Source organism: Cyprinus carpio, chromosome B3 (genome assembly GCF_018340385.1).
Source record: "Cyprinus carpio isolate SPL01 chromosome B3, ASM1834038v1, whole genome shotgun sequence".
Lineage (NCBI taxonomy): Eukaryota > Metazoa > Chordata > Actinopteri > Cypriniformes > Cyprinidae > Cyprinus > Cyprinus carpio.
Genome location: NC_056599.1, coordinates 37,416,184 through 37,435,661, shown reverse-complemented (window position 1 = coordinate 37,435,661; position 19,478 = coordinate 37,416,184). Strand labels below are relative to the sequence as shown.

At 35.1% G+C, this 19,478-nt stretch overlaps 1 protein-coding gene across 4 annotated transcripts in view; it reads right to left on the bottom strand.

Annotated features, from left to right (window-relative positions):
• Positions 1-18,955, bottom strand: part of LOC109109164 (testis-expressed protein 2-like) — a 36,093-nt gene extending 17,138 nt beyond the window's left edge. For 2 of the 4 annotated variants that reach the window (XM_019122301.2, XM_019122354.2), the window contains exon 1: positions 18,759-18,955. The gene's annotated coding sequence lies outside the window, so the exon portion shown is untranslated. Of the gene's footprint in view, positions 1-3,602; positions 3,757-18,492; positions 18,678-18,758 lie in introns of those variants that run through there. The other 2 variants (XM_019122315.2, XM_042720944.1) reach the window with 2 other exon arrangements.
• Between the last annotated feature and the right edge of the window lie 523 nt (positions 18,956-19,478).

The following is a 19,478-nucleotide window of genomic DNA, read 5'->3' as shown; positions in this document are numbered from 1 at the left end:
AAAATGCTATGACCGCTACACCAAACAGAGCTTCTGTGTTCAACTGAAGAAAGAAACTGAGGCTATGTTTACACTAGTGCGTTTTAGTTTTAAAACGTATTACTTTTGCTACGGTAACGCCTGTCGTTTACACTACTCTGACGTTTTTGACCGTCAAAAACTGAGATTTTCAGAAACGCTGCAGACCACTTTTTAGTTTGAAAACTCCAGGGTTGCCTTTCAGTATAAACAGACCAAAGCGTATACTTTTGAAAATGATGGCATGGCTGCCCACATACGCTCTGTGTGTCCTTGACTGTATAAACAATAACATCATTCTCATTGCTGTACCTGCGTGAATGGTCATGTGACATGCATTTTCGGTTGCGTAATGTGGATGGAGATCGTTTCTGAAACAAAGTGAAAACAGGGCCTCATAAAGGTTTGGAACAACTTGAGGCTGAGTAAATAAGGATGAATTTAAATTTTTGGGTGAATTGTCCCTTTAATAAAGTGCCCTGCTGGTGTTATGTTTACATCATTCTTTAATTTTGAGGTCACAGCCTCCCCCTTGACATGAAAAATGTGTGTGTGGGAGCCCGAAGTGCAGAGAGAACATTATTTTAAAAGTTTTCTGTTTCAGGTACTGTGTATGGTATGTTCATCAATTTATACTGGTAAGGACAGTTTCTATTATTTGTGCACTACAGGGTATTATCTATTAACTCTTTTTAGCATTGTGAACATCCTACTCTTTATTTTTTCAATCATTTCATATGATTCATGCATCAGACAAACTCTGCTTTTCTACTCTCTACAAGAGGGAAGAAGATTATTGTTAAGTCAACAGTGACAGGCAAATTGCTGTTAACAGTTTTCCCAAAGGACAGCTGGTCTTCGGTCCACAGGGAGGAGAGCTTAATGCTTATTTAAGATAACTAACGCAGCTTCTAAACCAAACCATGTCCTGCTATCACGGATGGCCACACACAAGAAATGCTTCAGAATTATTTAGTCTATCTCCCAACATCTAAGAACCTCAGTAATTAATCATCCCATATTTCCACTGATTACATTTGGCAATTTAACCTGTTTTTCTACATATAGCAATGATCTCTCTGAGCTGACTAAATCTGCCTTAAGAATATATAATAAAGGCAGTCTTTGAAGGCAGTGACTGCTGGGACGAGAGCTGTTTGAAGTTTCTCACAACAAGAAAAGAAAGGGAGCAAAAGAGAATGCTGAATTTAAAGCTGATCAAAGCAGTCAAGGGTAAATCACTAAAACAACGGCAGCAAAGAGATGAGACATCACATCGAATGTGTTTCCTCAACTGAGAGACAGAGTGCTCAACTAGGGCACACAGCCAGAAGCAGCGCTATAATTTTTATGATTTCAAATGAACTCCATGTAGGCTCTTTACAAGTCCTTCCAACAATTTGGTGCCTTTTGGCCTTGCTTTGAATAAATCAAAGGACATCCCTATTTAATAAAATATTAGTGATATATAATCAAAAATATGGTTTTTAACAAAATTGCCTTTTTATTTAAAATCACATTTTACAGTTAGAAGCGCACAGAATGTTTCTGAAAGACACTCAATGCTCATCCAATAATTAATTTACAAAAAAAAAAAAAAATTTAATATGAAATGCCAGTTGTTGATATCAAATTATACATACCTCAGTTGATAAACTGGGTCTAAAGAGTAGGGTTTTAAGTTTAGTGGGTTGTGGTAAGGGCTGCATGATAAATCGCATGTGATATTTAATCCGTTGTTCACTGACAAGCTGTGCAAAACATGCATAAAATATGATCATGGTTATGCCTCAGCTTATGCTCTAAACTATGGGGAGCCCTTTTACATTACTATAAGGTATATATATATATATATATATATATATATATATATAAGGTTATATATATATATATATATATATATTAGTGCTGTCAAATGATTAATCACGATTAATCACATCCAAAATAAAAGTTTTTGTTTACATACTATATGCGTGTATGCTGTGTATATTTATTATGTATATATAATTACAAACACATGCATGTATACATTTAAGAAAAATATGTTATGTTTATATATTAAATATATTTATATATAATATAAAATATAAGAATATAAATATATAAATGTATATACATGTAAATATTTTCAAAATATTTACTGTATGTGTATGTATTTATATATACATAATAAATATACACAGTACACATACATATAGTATGTAAACAAAAACTTTTATTTTGGATGCGATTAATCGCGATTAATCATATGACAGCACTAAATATATATATATATATATATATATATATATATATATATATATATATATATATATATATATATATATGTGTGTATACAGTATATATACACTGAACAAAATTATAAATGCAACACTTTTGTTTTTGCCCCTTTTGCACATTTTAGAGTGGCCTTTTATTGTGGCCAGCCTAAGGCACACCTGTGCAATAATCATGCTGTCTAATCAGCATCTTGATATGCCACACCTGTGAGGTGGATGGATTTTCTCGGTAAAAGAGAAGTCCTCACTAACCAAGATTTAGACAGATTTGTGAACAATATTTGAGAGAAATAGGCCTTTTGTGTACATAGAAAAAGTCTTAGATCTTTGAGTTCAGCTCATGAAAAATGTGGGCAAAAACAAAAGTGTTGCGTTTATAGTTTTGTTCAGTATAATAGTATAATATAATAATCAACACTTAAAAAATGTAAATTGCACATGATGCAGTTTATTAACTTCTAAATTATAACATTTCTATTTATTGTTGAAATATATTAACTTACACATGTGGCTGTCATAACTTGTTTCATAACAGATTTATTTAAACATATATTAAATAATTAAGACATCACTAAGAGGTAAAGTAAAATATAATGAGTATATAGTCAAATTTTTCGACAAAAATTCTTGTCTAGACTTAATTCCTCTAGTGAACTAACGAGCTGTGGACACCGATGACTTTTTTATTATAGTGAATTAGGGATCTGTTGTTAATTATTACTTGGCTGAGGTAAATGTAATTATTAAAAATATTATTTTTTTTCTTTTAATCTGGTGTGTAGTATTATTAGTCGTTCTGTTGCATCTGATCTATTAGTCCATTAGTATATTAAGTATTTATTCGGCGAGTTCCTGAGAAAATTGTCATCAAAGAGAGCCAAAAGGTTTTGTTTGAATTTCCTGAGAAAATTGTATTAGTATACTGTACAAAAAACACAAAACACTGCTTTTAACAACTGACAAAGTAAACATTTTGAACCAAAATTGTATCCCATTAGGATCACAGTTGGTAAAAATATCCCCTACAGTTCATGAATAATATCTTACTAACTTACTGTATTTGTAAAGGAATTCTGATTATTTTAACATATACGTAGGGTGGGCAATAAAAGAACAGAATGTCAGTGAAATTACACACTGATTACTACTGAATACATTCTACTAAATATTGTAGTAGTGAAATTTATTGAATTGGAAAAAATTAAAATCACATGATTTACACTTAGTTTGTCAAAGCTGTTGTGTAGTTAATGTGTAGCTGTGGGTACATGAGGAAATGACACTAGTGCAGTTAATGAAACTTACTTAAAATTGAGCATTTAAGGTCTGGTTATACTTCATTTCTCACTCCGCTCCGTCTAGCGCACAGTTGAGTGTGCAAGCCATTCAAAGTACTGTATACTCCATTGACTGTGAGCTTCAATGGACGTGTTTGTTGTGCACACTACCTAGTAGACCTTCTGAGCACTCAAAACACTCAAAGTCCATGTGGTCAGCTGACTGTGCTTATGACGAAAAGTATGTCACATGCACTGTTCACAAGACGGAGCAAACAAGGACAAACTTGTACTTTGGCCTTTAAGCCCGAGTCGTGTATAAAACAGTATTAAAGAGTCTGTTTTCGATTTAATCATGTTTTATGTAATATTATGAATAACATAATTTATAGTGTGCACTACAATGTGTATGGCTTTAGGTATGTGCTATATATACACACAGCAAAAAACATTTTCTTAATCATAAAAAAAAAAAAAAATGCTAATTATGGTGCAAAATGCTAGATTTTCTTTTTCTTGGCATTTATGCCATATAATGCTTTTGTCTTTTCAGTAAACTATGCTGTTCATTTTAAGAAGTTTTGAGCTGTTTTATGTAACCTGGTTTTAAAACTGATTGAAAAAAATGAAAATTGTTTTGCAGCATTAATCTTACAGGTTTCTGATAGGTTAGTTTCTCGCCAAGCAACACATGGACAGTGCTGCCATAATACTGATGTAATGAGGTGAAAGGTGTGTGTTTGTCTTTGCAACGGCTTTGAACTTTGCACAGTCAATCAAAGTCAAAGCGGGATCCATTTTAGTTTTACATTTTTTAAAAGTTTTCCAGATTTAAAAGTACAATTTACTGACAGATGGCAAAGCACATTTTAAAACAACAGTGTTTAGTGAAGGATTCTTTCATTTGCTTGACATGAATGAAAGAATGATGTGAAAAAAGATCTTGTCTTGTAGACAATTCACTGAGAGAGAGCTAGACATACACACACACACACACGCACAGAGAGAGAGAGAGAGAGAGAGAGAGAGAGAGAGAGAGAGAGAGAGAGAGAGAGAGAGAGAGAAGACTCTATCACAGCATTACAGTGCTGATTTGCAGTACTGGCATAGATTCAGCACTCGCATTCAATTAATGTGAACGTCCAGTGCCAATCTCAGGAAACATCAGAACAGTGCAGCCAGACACAAGAAAGACTCACCATTATAAACACTGACATGATGGAGCAGAACTTTACTGGATGCAGCAAAAAACTGACACTACTGGATGATTTTACTACTTCATTTTCTGAGAATAAAATAAAAAGGATACTTCTATGTTGGAACATAGATTCAGGAAATGAAAAAGTAGTTTGATCACTATCTCAGCAATTCTAAGTTTGATAAAATGCTGTTTCATTTTCGGATGCAAATTTTTTACGTGATTTGTTACATTTAATTTCATGAGCTAAGCATGGACTGCTGTTTTATCTATCCACACTCTTTTTTTTTTCTAAATTACAGGATACATTTAAATACAAGCTTCTAATGTATAATACTATTTATAAACAATCTTATACACCACTGATTAAAATAAGCTGATATATATATATAATATATTTATTATATGCTGAATATTCAGAGACATACATATGGCAGAGTAGTTAAAACTCTTATATTTAGATTTGGTGTAACTTTATTTTAATTTTAGGTTCTAGCTATTAAAAAACCATTAATGATGACTTTTGTCTCAATAAACTCCTAATCTGCTGCTTATCAATAAGGTAGTTAAGTTTAGATGTTGCGTAGGATTAGAGATGTAGAATCTGGTCATGCAGAATATGTGCTTTATAAGTACTAATAAACAGCCAATATGGTAATAATATGCATGCTAATAAGCAACTAGTTAATAATGAGAATTGGTCCCTGAATTGGACTGTCGTCATTACCCAAATAAGTACATGAAGTCAATTAAATGACAAATACAGATGGTGAGCAGATTTTTGCATAAAAAATATAAATTGACTCTTTCTTACTACAGACAGTCGAGTGTTGGGCCTATCTTTCAACTCCTCTAAAATTAAAGAGATTATCTAAATTTTGCATAATATCAGATGAATGGAGTAATTTCGCTTAATTAGATAACACTGATTAAATTAGATCTAACACGGCAAAACAACGTAAGGCAAAAACAGTTCAAGGATAGAAAATGATCGGAATAAGGAGAAAATTCTGTGTCCGCATGACTTGGAATGACAGATTAGAGAATATTCTATTCCAGAAGAAAAGAGAATGGCTCCTAATTGGATATTGTCTTTAAAGTTCAGAACTGTAAAAACAAAAAAACAACTCCACCCAAAGAAATCTGAGATTCATGCACTTAAAGGCAACATGATATACAGCATTCAACTCAATCCATTTAACATCTGTGATGCATTTCTATGTGAAACAAGATATTCAGCAATGAAATAATGTAGGGCTGAACTTGATTTTATTTATCAGGATCTGACTGGATGGTGGTAAGTGCATATTAGAATGGAGTCAGTGCTGAATGTGAGTTTGCAGAGCATACTGCCAACCACTTGAGAGGAGGATTTCTGACAGGAAATTGGAGGTTAATGGTCAAGTTCATCCTCCAGAGCTTCTCCACGTATCACACTGGTAACATTTCACTTCATAACTATCATTATTTGCTGTTATTGTTGAAATCTTTATTAAAATATTGCCATTCAATTTAAGATATTGAAAGTTGACATTATCCATAACAGCCTAAACATATATTTAACTTTTTATTAACTATGAGCCTGCTCAGGAAAGTATGGCAAACAGCAAACAATTTTGCACAATTACACTAGGAAAGTGTACTAAAAACAGTAAATTGTAGATAAAGCTGACTTTAATCCATTGGCTAGAGAAGCTTCAGTCACACCATACTATTTCAGCACCTCCAGTAAATATTCTGCTGTGAAATTCTTATCAGTCTGGTCAGGACACGATGCCATAATAAATGAAATTACTGGTGCGTGCAGTGCACGATGAGACTCCTCATGGGAGCCCACCGGCCCGGTAGAGCTTCCCACTGTTACTGTGTGTGAGGGGGTTCCTCAGACTGTCTAATGGAGCAGTCAGGAAGCACTAATGTAGTCTGTACACTGCAGAGTGAAGAACAGGATGCAGCACAGTGGGAGATGGCCATATTCAGCCCACAGGTCACAGGAGGTGCTTGTGAAGGGGCTGAAAATATCTGAGATCTGCAGGGAGCGTTCAATCTCCAAACAGAGCAGATCAAAAATAGATACATCTTAATACAGAACACACACTGTTCATACAATATGTGAACGGAATATATATCAGCAAGATGCCACAGAACAGAAGAAACAGAGTTCTAGAGAAAAAAAGATGCATAATGAATACGAAAGAAAGAAAGAAAGAAAGAAACAAAAAAAAGTTTTTTTGGCTTTAAATTGTCTTAATAAATCTATGTGCACTTGCTAACCAGAACATCAATGGCTGACTGTTATCTGTTGCAAAAATCTATTCTTAGCTATTTATGTATTCATTCAACTAGTGCATGGATCCCTTAAAGGGGTCATGAACTGCCTTTATATTTACGTAAACGCCCACTGCTATGATTGGCTAAATAGTGCTGTGATTTAGGTCAAAACCACATTAATAACTTAATATGCATCAAACAATCTATATTGACAGACAAAGCAATAGTGACCATGAATTAAAAACTGTTACTCACACTTGTTGCGACATTAAAGGGATACTCTACCCCAAAATGAAAATTTTGTCATTAATCACTTACCCCCATGTCGTTCCAAACCCGTAAAAGCTTTGTTCATCTTCAGAACATAATGTAATATATTTTGGATGAAAACTGGGAGGCTTGTGACTGTCCCATAGACTGCCAAGTAAGTTACACTGTCAAGGTCCAGAAAAGTATGAAAAGCATCATCAGAATAGTCCATCTGCCATCAGTGGTTCAACCATAACGTTATGAAGTGACGACAATACTTTTTGTACGCGAATAAAACAAAAATAACAACTTCACCCAACAATTTTTCTCCTCTGTGTCACTCCACATCAGCATAGACCATCTTGGCAACTCTGAGCTGTACACAGGCAGCATACGCTCTTCTGTGTCAGCCATGACACAAGCATACGTTTTCTACGTATATATATTTACGGTTTGATTTGAAAGAAAACGGCACAACCTTGTGGCGCGGCTGACTTATAAGAGTGTAAGCTGCCTGCCTACTGCTCAGATTCAGCAAAAATTTGTCAACCTACAGTACGTTGATGTGGATTGACACAGAGGAGACAATTTGTTGAATAAAGTCGTTCTTTTTTTTATCCACGTACAAAAAGTTTTGTCGTCGATTTATAACGTTACGGTTGAACCCGGAGGGTAGATGGACTATTCTGACGATGCTTTTCATACTTTTATGGATCTTGACAGTGTATTTTACTTGGCAGTCTATGGGACAGTCTCAAGTAGGAATGGGCCGGTATGAGATTTTGACGGTATGATAATCTTAAGCAAAATTATCATAGTATTGTTGTTACAGCTTTGCAATGTGTTATTTTTACATGACTGGGTAAATCTTTTTATTTTTTTTCCCCGCTGGTCACAATATATTTTGATTTTGAGCAACATACAGTTTTTATGAGTTGAATTAACTTTTGGGATGGATGTTAGGTATTGGAGACTGTTAGGAAGCGGGTAGTATTAGGCCTGTGTGTGATGTGGGGACGTGGTACGGAAAGGAACGCTTTGGAACAACATGGGGGTAAGTGATTAATGACAAAATTTTAATTTTGGGGTGGAGCATCCCTTTAATGTTGGATCCTGCCTGCGCGGAATTGTGCCTTGTTTGTATTTTTGTTTTGGCATGAAGTCAATTGGATGAACGGTTCTCAATATAATAAAAATGCAAAAAGACAGACACACAGAGATTCCTGCCTTTATTACACCGTGTCTACACCGGACGCGACAGTTGTTGTGTCGCGCTGCGCTGCAACAGCTTAAGTCTGTCTACACTGAACGCAACAAAGCGACCATTGAAAATCATTTGAAATTTGTGTCAGTACGTCATTAATAGAACATAGCAGCAGTTTACTGTCGGGAATTTGTCGCACCACGCTGCGCCGCATCCAGTGTAGACAGCATGATAGTTTCTATTTTATTATGTCGTGCCGCTTGCGTCCGGTGTAAACACGGTGTAAGAGAGAAGAATTTGTTCAGCACCTTCCCTCCGAAGCTTTGAATTTTCGGTGTTGATTACTACCGAAGCTTCGAAGCTCAAAAAATGGTATTCGGACCAGCCCTGTCCAAAAGCTGTCGCTTTGGCAGACTGGCTTCAATATAAGCTGTTTTTAGACTAACAAGAAAGTTTTGAGTTCTGAAACTTACAGGATGTTTTTTATAGTACATTGACCTCTTACGTGTTAAATAAAGATCAAGGGAATTTTATTTTTCTCAGTTCATGACCCTTTTAAAACAAACACAATGACAAAATGATCTTCAGACATCATTTGGGGAGAAGCACATAAGCAGAAAATTATATTGTTATCATTGTTTATCGAGTAATTGGAACACATAAAAGCAAATAACATTATCAGATCCAAACACATTTAAAGACAGCATATAATTCTATATACAGCATTTAAAAAATATAATAAATGAGTAAATAAGATGACAATGAATAATTTTGACAATGAAAGCAAATAAGCTAAATCAGCTGCCATGGCACTCAGGCACTCGGGTGTTTGGGAATCTAATATTACTGTTACTGATTTCAATATTTTCTGCTTATCACTTATTCATTTCCTGTGAACCCACATAAAGCCACCTGTTCAGGAAATGAAAACAGCATGTCCTCCATCAGACAAGCAGTGAGACGAAACAATCGCACTATTATCACAGGTAATAAAGAGTGCACCATTTCTCCTGAACAAAAAGATTCAGCTCCTGACATGCATCTGCCATCTATGAGGTGGATCGTTGTCATGCCAACATATGCCAACACTGACAGGAAGAAACCCAAGGATGAAATGGAATGAAACCATGTGTGGAAAACAGAGTAGATACGGTTAAAATGTTATCCAAACATTATGAACACACAGCAGTTTTAACAGGTGAAATATCGCCTCTTTGGAAATGTGAAACAGGACACACAGCTATAATGTGAACCAAGACTGACTTAAATATGATAAAAATGACACACTTTAGTTTGGGGACAAATTTTTTACTATTAATTAACTATTAACTGTGACTTTTGCCTCAATAAACTCTTACTTGCTTCTTATTAATAGTTAGTATGGTAGTTGTTAAGTTTAGGTATGTGGTAGGATTAAGGAAACTAAGGCCCTGTATATGCATACATTTTGTTTCGTAAAGACATTTCGTCCACACAGATCCGGTGTTTTTTTTGGGTGAGTGAGATAGTTTTTTTTTGAAGGGTGGGTAAGTGGGTGGATATGTATTAAAACGCTGCCCTTGCGTTTTCGTCTGGACAGTGACTCCGTATATTTTCTGAAATGATGACGTCATCAGCCCACGTCTTGCCCTAGTCAGACACCGCTACGTCACGTAACAGCAACAAAAACATGAAAAAACACTGAACGATTGTCTTTTTATTAACTAACATTAACACAGATTAATAAATGTATTTTTCCATGTCCCAAGGTTTATGCGCATAGTCCAAGTCTTTTTCTCCGTTTTTAGTGTATCTCTGTGGCAGAATTACAGTGCCATATGCTGGTCTGGCATGTATACTACATCGTTTTTTTGTCAGTTTTGTGGTTTCGTGTGGACGCAGATATTTCTTGAGATGAGGAAAAAAAAATGATGGTATGGTTGGTGATGTTGTTTGCTTTGTGTGTATGTTGAATTATATATGATCATGCAGAATATGTGCTTTATAAGTACTAATAAAAAGCCAATATGTTAATATCAACTTGTTAATAGTGAGAATTTGTCCCTAAACTAAAGTGTTACTGAGAAATTTTTCCTTATGTTAAAGTGTTTTTGAATATTTTCGGGTATTGTTTGTAGATTTCTTGTTTCTGGCACAAAAGGTATTTTGTTGGATTGATGGGACTGATGTGATTTTCTTGCTATCCAGTTAGAACTAAATGAATAGTCAAGACCACATCCTCAAAGACTCAAACCAAGTAGCTGTAGATGTTCAGAACCTATATAATGGCACTAATTTTTGCTAGAACGGTGATGACATGTGACTGAGGTAATTATCATGTTATCACTATCATTATTATTATATCATTGTTATCCTAGAAATAGACTGGGGTCTTATTAATTTTCTATGCCCTACAGAGGGAACACCCTGATTTTAATCACAAACTCCCAGCCCCTTTTTTCTCTTGGTGTTTCCTAGGATGAAAGTGTGAGGGATTTTGAAAGCAATCTTCATAATGTAAACTCAAGCTCAATCAATCCGTAAATCACACGTCTGACCGCCGAAGGAGGCCAGATTCACAAAACATAAGAATAAAATTCCTCTTACTACTATTTTCTTTTTATTTGCTAACTTCAGAATGAAGGGAAGAAACATTTTTATTCCTCAAAACATTTCTTTAGAATGTTCTTAACTTTTTTCTTAAGATTGATCTGAAGAGAAAACTTTAAAAAGTATTTGAATTTCCTGGATAACAGAAGTGATACTGAAGGAGAAATGAAAGCGAGAACTAGAGTAACCTGATATAAATAATAATGTAAATATAGAAAAACTGACAGGTGGCTAACATAACCTGCTTCATACATGTAACACAGACAACACATAAAACACCTAAAATATAAAAGACATAAACATATTTATCCATATGTTTAGCCGGTTAAGTCTGATATCAAAAGCAAATCAAAAAACATCCCAAAAAGCAAACAACAATTGGTTCTAATAGTGTGTGCTAGTATTCCTCAAAAAATATATGATCCTAAACTTTTTCTAATCTAGATAAGCATAGCTTAAAGGTATACACAAAAGTGTGCTCTAAATAAATAGTGCTCATAGACAGGTATAAAGAGTGCAATCTGACTTTAAATTGACTAGATGCTTGGACCTGGAAACAGTATTTGATATGTCATGAATTAGCAAGTATACTGACTGATTTGTGCTGCTTAGACTGACTACAGGACGAAGTCCAGTAGAGAAAAAAAAAATCCTGACAAAGTAGGGATGAAGTAATCACTGAAACATATGCAACTAAGATTACTCAACACTGTTCATTTTTTATTAGGACTTTGTCAACTGCTTCCTGCTTTTTCACGGCTTGTTTTAAACCTCTCAGGCTGAAGACTTTTCGTTTTTGGAACCAGACAAAATGTAGTTTTGCTAACTGGTTTTAGGGAACAGACAAAAATCTGCTGTACGTTTTGGATACCGGACAAAATGGGTATGTTCAGATGTGTTTTTGTTAAGGAAACTGGATCCAATATTCCTGGAAAGAGATTGGATTTCAGTTTTTGGTCCGCAAGATATCAGCATGATCGAGTAGCACAATTATTATAAAATTACCCAACAGAGGTACGTGTTACTTTGAGAGCTGGTTACATCAAAAACAATTTCAAAGAAACAACTACTTTTAACCATTTTAGCGGACTTGTTCAAGAACATGTGAGAAAAAGCACTTACGGAACCTTTTCAATAGTTTCATAACATGCTACTAATAAACAAATAAAGATGGGTAAACAAAAAAGTATTTAGATTTACAATTCACGTGGATAAATTGACAACCAAAGATGTGGCTGCAGATAAGTAAAAAACAAGCTATTTTGATGTTTGTCTCTTTAAATGCAAATGAGCTACTGCCTCTGCCCCCTTTCCAGAAAAGGTGTGGTGCCTTTACAGCTTATACTTTGGATTCTCCTGCAACAACAGAACAGGAGAACAATCATCTTACTGTATTGTGCATAATAAAGGCACAGTTATGAATTATACAGAGAGTGAGTGTTTAAGGTTCAGGCTGGGTCACACGGTTTTGGGTATGACGACATTACTCTGGTCTGTGTGAATACAACGACATTGACTTTAGCCTCATTAGCTGTGCAATGCCCCAACAAGCCCATTCAGAAAGGCCATTTCCAAACATTTTTATGTTCATTGTTACTGCCAACGAGACTGTTTACCACATAACTCAGACATTCTTGTGTTTCCAAGCAGCAAATCTGACCAATCGCTTAAATCCAGGCAAAGTCCAACAAACCTAATGTGATTGTGATTTGAGCATTACAGCAGATGGAACAATAATCACTTTGGGTCTGTTCCTCACACAAAACCATAGTTTGTCTTTGGAAGACTTGGAATATTTGTCATTGCTTGGGTGGGGTTGGGTTAGGTTCTCAGAAATGTCTAAAATAAGGGCTTGTATCAGCAGAGTTTGGCTAGAGGTTAACTGCTCTGCTATCAGAACTAGCACAAAGACACATCACTGCTATGAAATCACACAAAATATGACACAGACAAACACAAAATGCAGGGATCTAAAGGCCTGTAAATGGATTTGAAGTGTGAACATAATCAGATGACTATTCTGAGCAGAGCAGAACAGAAACAGAGAGCGAGACAGATGCAGAGCGGCAGGCCAGGTGCAGCAGCGCTTTCTGCCCACTTTAGCTCTGATATAACTGATTGTATTATGTAATAAAACACACCTGCTCTGCTTCACAGTGTCAGAAATACATACACACAATAGGCACAAAAACACATATACACCTTACCCAAAAGTAAGTACCCAAAAACAATGTGCTATAGACAAAACCACATACTTTGCATTTTTGAGGACACCGCACAGTATATACTCAAATTTTCAGTCTCAAATCTGCAAACACTACCGGTCCTCTGGCCTAAAGGCAAATGAGTTTAGTCCATAAAGCCAAACCCCCACCGCTTCCCTCAGTAAGGTAAAAGCCATGAACACAGTGAAGGTTTCGGTCAAGACAGGAAAAGTTACCGATAGTAACTGAATTATATAACAATATGAATTATATAATTGACAAAACCTTAATGAAGCATATTTTAAGTCCTATTAGGTTGGCTGTGGTATTTATTTATTCATTTATTTATTTATATTTTTTTATTAGTTCACTTGTATCTTTGTATTTTTTGCATACTGATGAGTTATTTCGTTTTTTTAAGTTTTTAAGTTCTTTGTTGAATTGTCTTTGTATAATGTGTATTATGAAGACGTCCCATTTTGATGACCGCATCACATTAAATTTACAATAAATGTGATTTTTATATACATACAAAGTAAGCTAAAATAGGTGAAATAATGTTCCATCATCATTCAGCATAGCATATAAATTCATGTAAAAATGAAACAACATATTAATTAAACTTTTATTGTTTTGATGCTTGAAAACTCCTTTTCATCTTTGACCAATGCATATCATATATATATATATATATATATATATATATATATATATATATATATATATATATATATGTATGTATGTATATATATACTAACAGTATAGTATACTGTTTGATTCTGCTGTCAGTTTGGTTTGTTTTTATTGTATTATATATTGTTCCTCTGTATATTGTATTGTGTTAAGTGTATTTAAGCTTATTGTTATTTGTACAGCTGCGATGACTGGACCACACACCAAAGATTTTCACACATCATTTACTTGTAAATGCTCTAATGACAATGAAAGTGAGTTTAGTAATAGTACTGAAAAGTTTTATGAAAAAAATAGTTGTCATGAAAATAATGTTACAAGAGGAAAATGCTCCTTAAAATAGGCTAAACAGTGTCTACATATTATGGGAAAAGGTCATGTGACATTGACTGGAAAGTACGTTTGACCTCAAAAAAGTCAGTTTGCCTGATTAAGCAACAGCTGAAAGTATGCTAACACTGTGTCTACAGTTCCAGAACAGAAAAGTTGTTTCAGAGGCAGAGAATATTATTATATTCTGATGAAAGATTATATGACAAATATATTTCATTTTCTCTAGACTAATATGCACAATAAAAGGCCTGGAATATTTATTTATACAGAAAAGAATATCAATTTTGATTTTACTACTTCTTGTGTATATATGTATTACTAGGAAAAGAATCTTTGAATTAGTTTAACACACTTGACAAATTTTTATGACTTTTTCTTGACTTTATTTCATAATGATGCATGATAATACTGTTCAGCTTCATTCATGTCTTGACTTAAACAAGAACTGTGCAAATATACTGCAAAACTAAAAACAACTCTCTGATCTGAATGACAATGAATATTTGTTATTTATGAATTGAGGATGGGAAAAAGCAGCAGTAACTATGGATACAGAGATGATTTAGTTCAGTGTCCCACAGGCTCTGCTCTATATAATGAGCTCATTAAGTGTACATGTCTAGAGACCTGATGAACCCCATGAGGCCATGGGTTAAGAGGAATTAACCACAGACTGATCCCATGCTAACCTGCTATAAAATTTGTTTAAACACTCCTTAACAGTTAGTTAAAAGGAGCCTGATTCATGTACAGCCACATGAACCAAGAATCGTGTTTATGGAAAAACACTTACAATGGATGGTAAATAAACAAATACGCAATTATAACACTGTGTTAAAAGTATAACCCTAACACTTAAGCATAACACCTGTTAACATAATTTTAATGTGATAATATCACACATAAACCCTGTTATCTACAGTTATATCCAGTATTTCAACTCATGTAATGACCAGCTGGTTAGTTTTGCTCACTCATGCTCTGATAATGTAAGTGTTTCCAGAAAGAAACATGACGTGACTACAGTATCCGTGAATCACTGTTTACACAGAACAAACAGCCTCCACCTAGAGCACTAGTTCTACCACTAAAGCCTTTAATTTAGACAGCTCAAAATACACACAGAAAAATGAATATAAGCAAAAATATGAGCTTCACATTTCTGCTTACATATCTTACAGAATGTCTTTCCCCTCAGACTTGAATGCAATGCACTATATTGAGTGTTATTTTATCACTACATGTGACCTGGGATTTTCTTTAACTGAACACCGCATTAACACACACAAGGCTCACTCTCTTTCACACACATGAAGAGCATTCAAATATTGATATGCTTTATATCACAGAGTCGCTCTCTGTCCTCAGTTTCCTGTGTTAGATCACGTCCTCATTAGTTTCTCCATTACAGCAATTTTGTCATAAATCACTCTGTCACTGTAATAAGACAAAGGCAAACTAAAATGAACAGGAACAGGAACACAACTGAGGCAATTCATGAGCTTCTGTTTTCAACACACAAAACCTCAAACGTGTACACAGTAAAATCAGCAGTATGCCATCTACTCTATCAGTAACATATGCTCATTTAAAAAAAAGCAGTTCAACAAAAATAAAAAATCTGTAAACATTTATACCATGTGTACATTTTAACAGAACTGTCACAATGCTCCTTTCCATAGAGTTAAAAATACACAGTAACTATGGACTGTAAACTTCCAAAAAAACATTATTGGTGCAAGCAGCGATTGCTACCCAGCTCTCTCCAGGAAAACAGTGCACACTGGGCACATGCAATTTAAGCAGGTAAATCCAAGAGGATTATCTCAGTCTTTTTAAAGTGCCACACTTCCTGTTGCCAGCTGGTGGCGCTATGAATGTGACCCACAATAGCCACATCTTTGTGATCAGGCCACATGACCAAACACAGAGCAGAATTTTATCAAAATCAAACAAAGCACATAGAAGATTTAAAAAGTTTAAAACTTAGTGCCCCTTTATCATTTGAAACTGTAGTGCCAATGTAGTCTGATATATTTTTGTTTGGCTGCTGCTTATTATGTTGTTTCACATGTTTTGAAAACATTTCCTCTAACACAAAACAAAATAACTGGGGTCAGTTTGGCCATGTTCACACAGCAGCTGAATACGGTTGTCAGTTCTGTTTTTGGGTCCTTAATACGGTTACGTTCACACACTGTTCAGGTATTTACGGGCGTGACAACCGCATTCTTTAACCGAACTCACACCCGTAAATTTTCAGGACTCACAACCGCATTCTCAGAACACGCGCTGTGTGAAAGAACAGGACTGGACAACATGTCATCTGAACGTTTTAGATCCCGTCAGTTTTGTGTTCTGTGCGCGATTCAAATCCTCTGCTTTCCACCCAAATTTAGAAGCGGCTGTGGGTTAATGAAGATTTGACGAAAGAACTTGCAGCTCGATTGGACTCTTGTCATGTCATAAAGTGATAAAACTTTCAGTTTTATGCACGTCACCATCTTTGATTTTACTTTGGTCACTGTCGCTATGGTAACTGGTAAGGAATACGGGCTTGACCCTTGTTGCACGTTCATACAGACAGTATTCTAAACACAACTGTAAGCTGCTGTGTGAACGGGGCATTTTGAGACTCACACCTGTAAAGAAAATGTGGTTGTCAATCCCAAAAACTGACCGTGTGAATGTAGCCTTTGTTCATTAAATCAGGTTGGTTTTTAGTTATGTCTGGCAACCCTTCACCTTTTATGAGAAGAGCATGCCCTTGTGTGAGGGGGAAGAGTGAACAGCTAATGGTCGAGTGGGAGTTATTTTTCAAGGCAGTATACATATCTTGCAATATATTTTGTAATCCCGTTATTATTTTACTCTAGCCCAGTGGAGACTGAGACTGCCGTCACCACAGATTTTTCTTATTCGCTGTACTTCTCATAAAAATTATGTTGCTTCTGTGATCGCCAGGTTAAGAGACCATGTATGAATGATGAGAGTGAAACACAAATCTGTCTGACACTCATGTATCGTGTGAAAGCACTTCAGAGCTGAATATCATGAATGTGAAGACAAGAGCAAGTTAGTGGATCAACTCCCTAAAGATGACTGGAATCAATACAAATCCAGAAACACAATTTTAGCACTTACGTTGAGACCACGACCACATTTAGTCTCTTATTATATAATTAAGTGTCTTAGCATGGCATCATGGATCACACTTCAGAAGCAGGCACAGACACACAACACTACATTACAGTTTATATCATCGTTACTGAAGATCACAGACAATATCATGTCTCCACACAAACACACCTCATGCTACATATTTTATAGTTCAAAACGGTTCTTGATACTCCATCAGCAATGGCAAAATCAACAACAGTAGCTGAATATGACATATAGAAAAATCAACGCATATAAATTATCTAAAACTTAACTAAGCGTATCTTGGCATTGAATGCTTTGCATTGTTTGAAACATAGAAAGCAGGTATTTAGTATATCACCAATCACCCTGGCCTTGTATCTGTGTTTGCAATGCAAACAAGATCTTTACTATTTTTAGAGCACTAAGAATTACAATCCTAGAAAATGTATCCAACACAACTGACGCAAACACATTCTCTAAGGTCTACACACACAAAACAGACACAATGTATCAATCACTTAGGCCTTATGCTAAAAGATTGTGAGAAATCTGCGTATTGCTTCGGATATTATGTAAAAAACTCACAAACACTCTCTGTCATTAATTTCACTGCTGTTTTTGATGATAACAGGTGGCTAAGAGCAAGTTAACCCAATTTTACTGTAACAATCACTGTGGATTCTATGGTAATTTGAAAACTATGGTTACTACGGCAAGTATAGTTACCATACAGGTCACTCCATAATCTAATCATCTAAAATGCAATATATGTTTCTTGATGAAAATGGCAGTATTAAACAAATAATGGATCTAAACGAAATCCAAAAAACAACAACAACAAAAAAAAAAAGTAGTATCGTGGCTTGGAACATGGTACCATGATGATCAAACATTGTAGACATGTAACATGCTAATAATACCACGGTTTAAGCACAAATAACATGGTAACAGCAGGGTACCTACTGTTCTTCCTAGTGTTTTTAAGTGGCATGTAATAAATGAATATGACAATCATCCAATACCATGATATTACCTTCTGATGCCATCACCTCTTCGTAACTCATTTAACAGCTGTCAGTCAACTATCAACAGCATCTCAATCTCATGACACAGCACCAGGAATTAAAATACATTATAAAGCGTCCACGGATGATGAAAGACTCCGGACATCACTGACAGAAGATTTGCGGTTGCTATGATACTCGTCTGTCTTGAGACAGTGATGCGGTTTATAGCAACGACACACAGATATGATGATGATGACGATGATGATGATAATGGGCGTGAGCGCAATCTTACCATTACACATCTTCATTATCTCGCCGAAACTACACGCAGAATCTCATCCAGCACGTTATATATTCACGTGTGCGTCCACAATCGATCCCGTCCGTAGATGTGATCATGTCTGTGTTTATAATCCAGTGACAGCAGCACATCAGGGAAGCAGAGCGAAAATAACCAATATACAGACGCGTCAGACTGCAGCAATCAAACCCCGATCCGAGAGAGATGATGATTCACTTCTAAGTTCACTCGCTCTTGGATGGATTAAAATGTCTGCTGCAAGGGCGTGTGTTTGTTTTGGTGAGCTGGACGAACCTGCAGCACAAAAGCGACCCCTTCTGGATTAATTCTGTATTTATTATATTGTATTATATTATATTATATTATATTATATTATATTATATTATATTATATTATATTATATTATATTATATTATATTATATTATATCAGTGTTGGGAAGGTTACGTTGGAAATGTAATACAAGTTACCCTATTACAAGATAACAAGTTACCCTATTTAAAATGTAATAAGTACAAAACTATTTCAATTACTTTATTAAAGTAATTTAAATGATTACATTTGATTACTTTTCTAAACATTTCTAACAAATGTCTTCAACTGATAATCATTTTGAAACATGGCAGGGTTAACTGTCAAAACACAGCCACCTCAAAATCAGACTTTAGCACCTCTTTTCACTTTGAGCTCGTTCTGAGGATGAATACAGATT